We start from the raw sequence: 9,581 nt of genomic DNA, 5'->3' as shown, positions 1-9,581 counted from the left end.
AAAAAATAGTGGAAGAAATCATATAATACTTTCAAAAGTGAAAATAAAGAGAAAAAAATTGATTCAATAAAATTATTATACTTTACATTTGATTACAACATCTCTCGATGCAAGATAGTAAAAAATTCATAATTTTTCTCTGCACAACATGATAAATTAACATAACCGATCTATTAAAAAACGGAATGTTGACATCTCATAGTATCGCAACATCGTGACATATCTAATTTAGAACTGCGCACCATAGTAATCATAGTTTACATGTTAATCCCCATATTAATCGTGCAAATCGATGTGTCTGTTCGGTAATATCTCGTTTCTCTTTTTGCGGTTGCATATATCTTTCTTCGTCACGCATTCCTCGTTGCAACGAGGCAATATAAAAATCGTCGAGGAGAAATACGCAGAAAGTAAAACGACGTTTCTACTAGGATAAGCCCCGGAAGGGGGAATCGTCCTCGGGGAAGAAATCCTTGGACATGGCAATAAATCCGCAATGTTAAAAACGCGCGACTGCCTCGTTAGATTTTTCATCGCGTACAGCTTGTACACAGTCGAATATTTGTACAAATACTACATAAGTGATACTCGCTTTTTATTTTATGTAACGTCTAACGCTTTTTTTCTCTATTATTACATTTTTCTCTAGATGCGAAAACAGATATATCGAAAACGTACAAATGTATGTGCAGCCAATATATATAATTTGATTTCTTTAAATATTTCACGTTTTTCATTTGTTCTCAACCTTCGCTGAAAAATGTTCTGTTAAATTATTTTAATTTGTATTTTAATAAATTATTTTATATAATTATCAAATATGTAAAAAAAAATCTACCGATATTAAATTAACAATTATAATTTATGCATTATCTGAAATGTTGTAGCTCATAATTTATCTTTTATTCAAAGCATAAATTTATGACTGTCAGTGAGCAAATATGACGATAAAGCTTTTACTTGACCTAACAACGGTGATCGGCTGCAATGATCAATGGTTGAATAGTGTTACAGATTCTGTAACAGGTAAAATTATCAACTACTTCAGCATGAAAATCGATTAATTCAAAATGTTCAAGTTGTGCAAGTTAGATTAACAGGTATGACAATTTAATTTCCATTACTCAACCTTTCAACTAGCTCAAATGTTCTATCAATCAGATGTGAAAATTAATACCGTTCTAATTAATTTTGTGATAATATTAATTCATATATGCGTCCACATCATAATCTATCTAGTTCTTCTCTAAACAAATAAATTTTCATAGAATAATGATAAATGTAGAAACCACTTTAACTAGAGAGTTAAAGAATTTGATTCACGCAAAATCCTTACATCATCACAACCAAATTATCTAAATGTTTGCGTCGATCAAGAAGAATAATGTTTGCTAAGATTATAAAAAATAAAGTAACATATCGCGAACAAGATGAGACAAGACGAAAGAAACAAAACAGTATTTACCTTTAATTCTAGAATTGCAAGAAGTTTTTGGTTTTCTCGCAGAAAGTTTTTGCTATCAAACGTTCACCAATTAAAATTACACGAAAACTCTTTTTACGATTCGATCGTAACTAAAGGATGTTTGAAAATCTTTGTTGACATATCGTAAGAAATCAAGTACTATTCAAAAATAGAAAATTATCTCATTTTATGTCGAGAAATTGCACTGCTAAAAAAAATGTGGAATATACAAGATCATGATTCTAATTTTAATAATTAATATCAAGAATATTTCTACAGAGAGAGAGAGAGAGAGAGAGAGAGAGAGAGAGAGAGAGAGAGAGAAGAAGAAGAAGAAGAAGAAGAAGAAGAAGAAGAAGAAGAAGAAGAAGAAGAGTTTAAAAGCGTTTTCATTCCAACATTAACAATCGTGTTAGCTAATAATTTATATAATATTAACTTAATAAGCATACATATTCAATTCTACTAAAAAATATTTTGAAATAGAATATTTTTTAAATTAAGTAAATAACATATAAAAAATTATAATTCTATTGCATAATTAAAAAAAAGAGCATTAAATTTACATTTTTTTACAAAAATGTTCATGCTGTAATAAACATCTGACTAAATCATATAGCATCGCAACGAGGAAATTCACACAGCTATGTTAAATGCGAGAAATTATGCGGATTATTCGAAGCGGATTGTTGCCATAGAATGCAGAGAAAGAGTGAAATGGAGCGTCGATGGAAACGCCAGTGGAAGGAATCATCGCTCCATGCCACGAAACGGAATAAATAAAACTTCCTTTGCCGTCAAAGTTCGATCGTAAAGAGAGAGTTGAGAGAGAGAGAGTTGAGATCCGCGTTTTGCCGGAGCAGCTTCTCTTAAAATATGTTTTCTATACCGAAACGTATGGTGATTCGCGTTTTATATCGCGCCCTGTGCCAATTGCGTTTCAACCAGGTTCGACTAACCCATGAACTCATGCCACGCGTAACAAAAATATTCGCAAAGTAATATTACGTGTTGTGAGTAGATCCGAGACATACCTTATTGTAAAGCAAAGATATAACATAAAATGATAAATATAGCAATAATAAATATATATATATATATTTTGTCTACGTGATAACAAGGACAATACAAAAGTTAGTAGATAAATTTATCATCATATCTTATTGCTTATTTTAATTTGTTATTCAATCTTATCTCATCATTGTTATTAATAGAACAAAAATATCAAGAAAGATACATATGTTATAATTCTGTTTATAAGAAATTATCAGCAATACCGTATGTCTCGACATAAATGTCATTTGAAAATCAGAAGATCAGTATATAAGTAGACACAGCGATTGAATTGCTTTTACGAGTATTCTATTTACAGCTGAGAAGCACCAAAAGTCCAGAAAGGCTCGATCGCAAAATAGAATGGTCACTTCCGAACAGATCGGCGAAACGTGAGCATGAACTTCTCGAAAAAGATTTAATCCGTCGCTTACTAATATTACTTCGATCACTCATTTCCTATCTTCCATCTCATATCTCTTATTTCATTTACTTTGGTATTTGTTCTTGTACATTATAAATCATATAAAAAGATAATGTTACATTTCACAGTAACAGTTTAAATATATCACAAAAATTGTAATATATTAAAAGAATTCTTAATAAAAATAAATAAAAAAGATAGAAATAAACTTTTAACGATAACACAATTTCTTTTTTAGGAACGAGTAAACCAGTAAAAGTAAAAATACATGTAACGATCAATGCAATAGTTCAAGGATTCGTCCTACGCACGTTATATCCATAAGGCAAAAGCAAAGCGAACGAAAACCTCACTTTAGACACGTGCGTCCATCTTGTGTATACAATATGGAATATACAATTATTAATTTTTTTTTTAAAAGAATTTTGCTACTAACTTGGTTCATACTTGGCCCGATAGATCAATTATAATAACTCGCGCGCGACATTAATAACTCCGCTTTTGCGTTTTAACGTAACAATTGTACCGCAAACGATCGTTTCTCATTTCCCTGCGGCGCGGCATCCACGTCGGAAAAACAAATATCGCGCTTGCCGGCTCGTTATTCTCACGGCATTATAGTCTATAATGGACATAGGACACAATCTCGTTGCAATTGACTTGTTTGACTGACGTGAAATAACGTTGGGTTGGTCAATAGAATTGAATTTAATGTTATTGAGCTATAAATTGAAGTGCCAGTACGCTGACGATAGTATACTAGATATATTGTTAACAAAAATGAACGAGAGACAAAATAATACTTTTGATCAAGATAAAACTGATCAAAAGTATTATTTTGTTTTTATCGATGTAGAGCATCAAAATAAGTAGGAAAAAAAATTAGACGAGGTCATATTAAAAATAAATAAAAATAGTATCTCAGTATCTCTTGACGAAACATTTTCCAAAAAAGTGAAAAAAAGTATATATAAAAAAAAAAAAAAAAAAAAAAAAAATCTTGAATACACCTGGAGCTCGAGAAGAAAAATAAGTAGTATATCTACGTTTATTCCCGTACACTTACACTCGTAGGTGTACGCGATACGTGCCGTACGCAGCATCTACGTCTATTGTGGACCAATATCGAGACGCGGACCTATTATCGAGACGCTTTGCACGTTTATCCGTGTGCACACCTGCGGCGGGGGAACGCGATAATAATCGCATCTCGCGTATGCATCTGATAATGCTTCGGTCTGTAATTACATTTGGCAAACAATCGATTCCTATAACGCAGCCCATAATATCATTAAAGGCATCATCGTATCATTAAAGTATCAGAAATAAGATGCAATATCGATACGATATCGATAAAAGGTCTTCATCGGAAATATTAAATTAGCATGTAATAATAATCTCAGAATATATAACGACAAAAGTGGATTTAGTTTATTATTTCCGTTAACAAAAAATTTATTTAGATTTAAAATTTTCGTAATTTGTCAACAATTCGTCCAACAGAGATATTTGATATTAATATTCCACTTTGAACGTAACAAGACACTTTTGCAAGTAATATTTCCGCATGACAACATGATGTACCAAAGTAATAAATTGTCATCACTTTATTTCTTTTTAAATGTTAAATTGCGTGTGTGTATATATATATATATATATATATATATATATATATATGCATGTGTTTCCGCACAATAACGTGATGTGCCAAAGCAATAAATTTTCGTCATTCTATTTCTTTTAAAAATTTAATTTAATTATTTGTGCGCGTGTTATGTGTGTGTGTGTGTGTGTGTGTGTGTGTGTGTGTGTGTGTGTGTGTGTGTGTGTACATACATATATAATTACAAAACTAACTTATAATCAATAATATACATTCTTTTATAACGTGTAATGCGATAACGTTTAGTTAGCAAAACGTGAAAACTATTCGTTTATAGTCAATAGAAACTTTCAAACGTAACTTAATCTTTAATCAAGAGATTCGTCATCATCGATTCGTCACCGATAAACGACATATGAGGAATTTCGCTTGTGATGTGATCAAACTCGACAACCGTGAATACCGCAGGTACAAACCGAGCTAATATTCCGGCGTTTCCATATTACGAGCTAAGTTAAGTTCGCCGTCTCTCCCTTCGTCTGGGTTTCCCGTATGAAACAATCGGCTCGCATCTTAATTACGCGGCCATAATTTAGCAGTCGGCGTGTCCTCGAGCAGGTATTCGACCCATGCGAAATGTATGCGAGAGCCTGAGGATTATAGTTCGTCCTGCGAGCGGCGATTACGGCAAACAATGCCGACGATATCGAGTGTCACGACAACTACCGTTCGCACTGCTCTCTCTCTCTCTCTCTCTCTCTCTCTCTCTCTCTCTCTCTCTCTTCTCTTCTCTAATATAAGCGGAAACTGTGCTTTGCCTTCAAACGCGGAAATAACCAGGAGTTAACTTTGCATCCTTTACATCCTTCACGTACGTACGTGGCGGATCGTTTATTTTCGATTACGTGATAGCATCTTCTGGTGCATTATCTGCAGTACAATGTTAAGGTTTCTTAATTACAGGAATAAATTCGCTCGTTCGTCATGCAGTCGGAAGGAAACGTTTCTCTTCAAAAACCCGCACCTTTGCTCTTTTGAAAATAAGTTGATTACTCAGAACTTGCTGCTCCGAGGAGAATTAGCGTTTTTCCGCTAGAATTATCGCTAGAACTACTCTTTTCTTACAACAATGCTAAATGGCTTGAAGAGATAAACTCGCATATTAACTTTCCTGGTTTCTCTAGTGTAGTATACATCATCGTAATAATGTTAAATATTATAAAGTGAAAAAAGAAAACACTATTCATTTACGTGAGAAGAGGTATCTTTGATAAGCAAAAGCTTTCATTTTGTTAGCAAATGCTTAAACTCGAGAAAAACGTTATTAATTATAATACAAAACAAATTAATACGTCATGTTTCGGAATTAAATGTTGATATCTATCAACTGAAAATGTAAAATCAAGAAAAAAATTAAATATCACGATATATTAGTGATTAATGAAATTATGATTATTAAAGACGAGATTATTTCAAATTATAAATATTGTACGGTAAAAGAAAATTATTAAATAATACTTACCCATAATGCATAGCCGACTAAACATGTGAGAAATGCTATCATAATTCCATACATCGTAGGTAGAGTATCTTGAACGTATTGTCCTTTCTCCATGTTGATTTTTTCAACGATACACGAAATTAAAAGATATAGCACGTTAATTTCGATCGATCGATCGACCTCTCTTTCTCTCTATCTCTCTCTCTCTTTCGTCCCAGTCCAGAATATTTTCTTCGTCGACTAGAAGCATTCGCTTTAAGTAAATAAGAACCCGAATGCCCGTTGTTCGGGCAAAGGTATATCGATAAATCTGATCCTCGGTGCAGCTATTTGCTGGAAAAGCGTTCGACGAGGAAATACAAGTAGAGTTACAAGCGGGAGGAAGGGACGATAGGGGAGAGGACGATGGAGGAGGAAGAAACAAGACGGCTCTCGTCGAGTTCTCAAGGGAAAGATTTATGGTGGTTGCCTATCGAACGCAATTCCTAACGCGGGATACACTTGGTCATTTAGATCACGATCGTGAAACGAGCATTTTTTCGAATTACTTGGCTACACTGTACTCTTCATCTTTCTCCAGATCATCGAGGAAATAACATTTTACATGATCTCGTTTTACACTGGCAAGTTGAAAACTCGATTGAAAATTAGGATATAAAAAAGTTAAGAGAAAAGAAAGTTCAGGTGCTGATAACTAGAAAACAAAGTTAAATGCACCTATATATCCCCTATATTTTTCGAATCGTCAAGCGATAATTACTATAAAATGTATAACATTTCATCAACAAAATCAAGCAGTATAAATAAATTTCTTCTAATCTTACAACTTTCCATGTATATAATTTTTAATAAATTTGATTTACACAAATCTAAAATATTATTTATAACCATCGAGCACACACATATATATATATATATATATATATATATATATACGCACGCTATAAAAAGTTTTTGTTATGATTGCTCAAACGATACAATGCAGCAAGAAACTAACTTTTTATTATGTATATAAACTCACTTCCTGCTAATAAGGAAATTTGAAAGATTTTTACATTTACATTTAATATTTCGATAAAAGATTACGAGATGAATTTAATGTTTGTTAATTGAGCGAATAAAAAATTGACGCATCGAGAATAAACGGGCCAGACTAGTTAAAGATTAAGACCGATTAAATCGCAATGACCCATCTGCGTCGTTTCACAGCAACGACGTCGCGACCCGATCGTTTCCAACGATGAAGTCGTTCCCGTGCATCCATCTCGAGGAATCGTCGGCGACATTCGAGAAGAAAAGTTCTCTCTCTCTCTTTCTCTCTCTCTCTCTCTCTCTCTCTCTCCCCCTCGACATTTGAAAGTTCACTTGGCAACGAGACGGATGGGAAATTCCGTATCCGTACGATCGCCGGTCGATCACCGTCACTGAGTTCGCGAGGAAAGCGCCAGGTTAAAGAGCCGAGGTGCAAAATTCCACCTTGAACAAGATACGGACGGCCACTGGTTTCTAGTTTTGGCTAGCGTTTCTGGTTACTCCCAGACTACCGCTGGACGCGGAAACGCGTATTAATAGTCCGAACAGAAGCGGAATCTAGGTGGTCAGAATGTGCGGAGAGAACAGACGAGCAAACAGACATCGATGGTGGTTGCGGACAGATGTGCAAGATATCCGTATGGTCAAGATGGATTCGGCGTCGATTCATTTGCTTTAACAAATGTACGAACGATATCGATCAGTGTCAAAAAGATTCCAAACGTATCGATCATGTGGCTCGGCAGGATTTACGTAGAGAATATACGTATACATTTTTCTCATACGAATATATATATATATATATATATATATATATATATAGTATAAACTCATTTTACGCGCAGACTAGAATATCGTGCAAATATGTGAAAATTTACATTATGAAATAGAACGCAATTATAGTATAGTTATTATCAAATTATTCCATCGGTTTGCCCACACTCTCTGATGACACTCAAATGCAATTCTAACGCTAGCGAGATAATCACGGTATACAAATCGCCGAATAGTTATTACAAAAAAAAAAAATGATGTGCCAATTGTAATTTCAAATTCAATTACAACAAACAATCACATGGCTATTTACTACCGTGGCTATTCTTTCATAACCAAATAATTTAATTATAAAACGAGCGTGTATTGCTTGTCACGGTGACGATGTAGTGGTATAGACATTTGTAAACAACTCATTCAACGTCCGTCATCTTACGACGCATTTATTGCATACTTATTCTACTTGCCGACTCTACAGGAACAAGACATTCAAAGAGAATTCCATCCGGGAAAAATGGTCTTCTCAATTTAAATTTTTCATTACCCAAGAGCGCCAACGCGCACAGCAAAATAATACACGTTACAATATTTCACGTGTAAATAAATGAACATGAAAATGTAATATGGCGACGACGATCATTTTCACGATTAAATAAAAAATTAAAAGAAAAGTAAAATGTAATCACAGTGATAAATATAAGTAGGATTACAGTCGCGTCCTTTTATAATTAATATCTCGTTAAAGTGATAAAAAGGTAAGTAACTCGCAAACAAAACTCTTAATATAAAATTGTTCATATAAAAATTGTGCAAGCGTGATAGGTCTATCGTGATGGAAAAGAATTCCCCTCAGAAGTTCCCAATACGGTCGAAAGATAGTCTTGCGATCTCTGGATTGACGTTCGCGCATAAAATGCAATTTGGCGGATGTCAGGCCATCGTGACCACCGCTACTGCGTCGTTGCTGTTGCCGCTACTACCGACGGCGACGTAACAAAATTTAATTGGATTTATCGATCGGTTTTCTCATTCCCATTTCCCGCACGTCCCGGCAATCAGAGCCGGCAACGGGCTGGCGTCCCGTTGCTGGTGATCCGTTGACGCCGCTGCACCGATAGCGAGCGGTGCGAAAATCCGCTCGGATCGGAGCCGGCGGTAATCGGTAATCGGCGTCGTAAGCCCGACGACTGATGATTTTCCATTCGCCGCATCACGGACGCAGCGTGCGTCTAAATAAAGATACCGTGTAATAGCCGTCGATAGCTATGCCAATGATGCAAGCTGGCGCGGAACAAGCGATAGGCGCCAGGCCGATTTGCCTATCCTAAAGCCGCCTGAACCCGTTTGTGCGGCGGCTAAAAATTTCGGCGGTCAAAATTTGCATTTGCACACGAGACGCAATATGTACGCAATTTTTTGAAAAACTGTCGATGCGACGTTTTGTCATATCTCACCGTATAATGTGCGTTACCGTCCTCTTGTTCGGAATTATAACACAATTCTTTGATCAAAAACAATGTTAAAACAAATATAATTATTTATAGTACAAAAAGCGCATAAACATGTAAAAGACACTAAAGTATCTTTGCAAAGCATTTCATATTTGAGTTTCGAAATATACAAGAAAAAAAAAAAAAAAAACTATCTTTTTTATACAAATGTTATGTGCAGTCATGTTTAAAACATGAGGTAAAGACCAATAAGCGATTCAAGATAAATATAAGTGTGT

The 9,581-nt window shown here is 34.7% G+C and overlaps 1 protein-coding gene across 2 annotated transcripts in view; it reads right to left on the bottom strand.

Annotated features, from left to right (window-relative positions):
* LOC105422954 (uncharacterized) overlaps window positions 1-9,581 on the bottom strand; it is a 292,571-nt gene that overhangs the window by 171,401 nt on the left and 111,589 nt on the right. The gene's annotated exons all lie outside the window — the stretch shown is intronic.

The sequence above is a fragment of the Pogonomyrmex barbatus genome, unplaced genomic scaffold, assembly GCF_055798465.1.
Source record: "Pogonomyrmex barbatus isolate J1 unplaced genomic scaffold, ASM5579846v1 scaffold8, whole genome shotgun sequence".
Taxonomy (NCBI): Eukaryota; Metazoa; Arthropoda; class Insecta; order Hymenoptera; family Formicidae; genus Pogonomyrmex; species Pogonomyrmex barbatus.
This window is presented reverse-complemented; position numbering and strand designations above follow the sequence as displayed.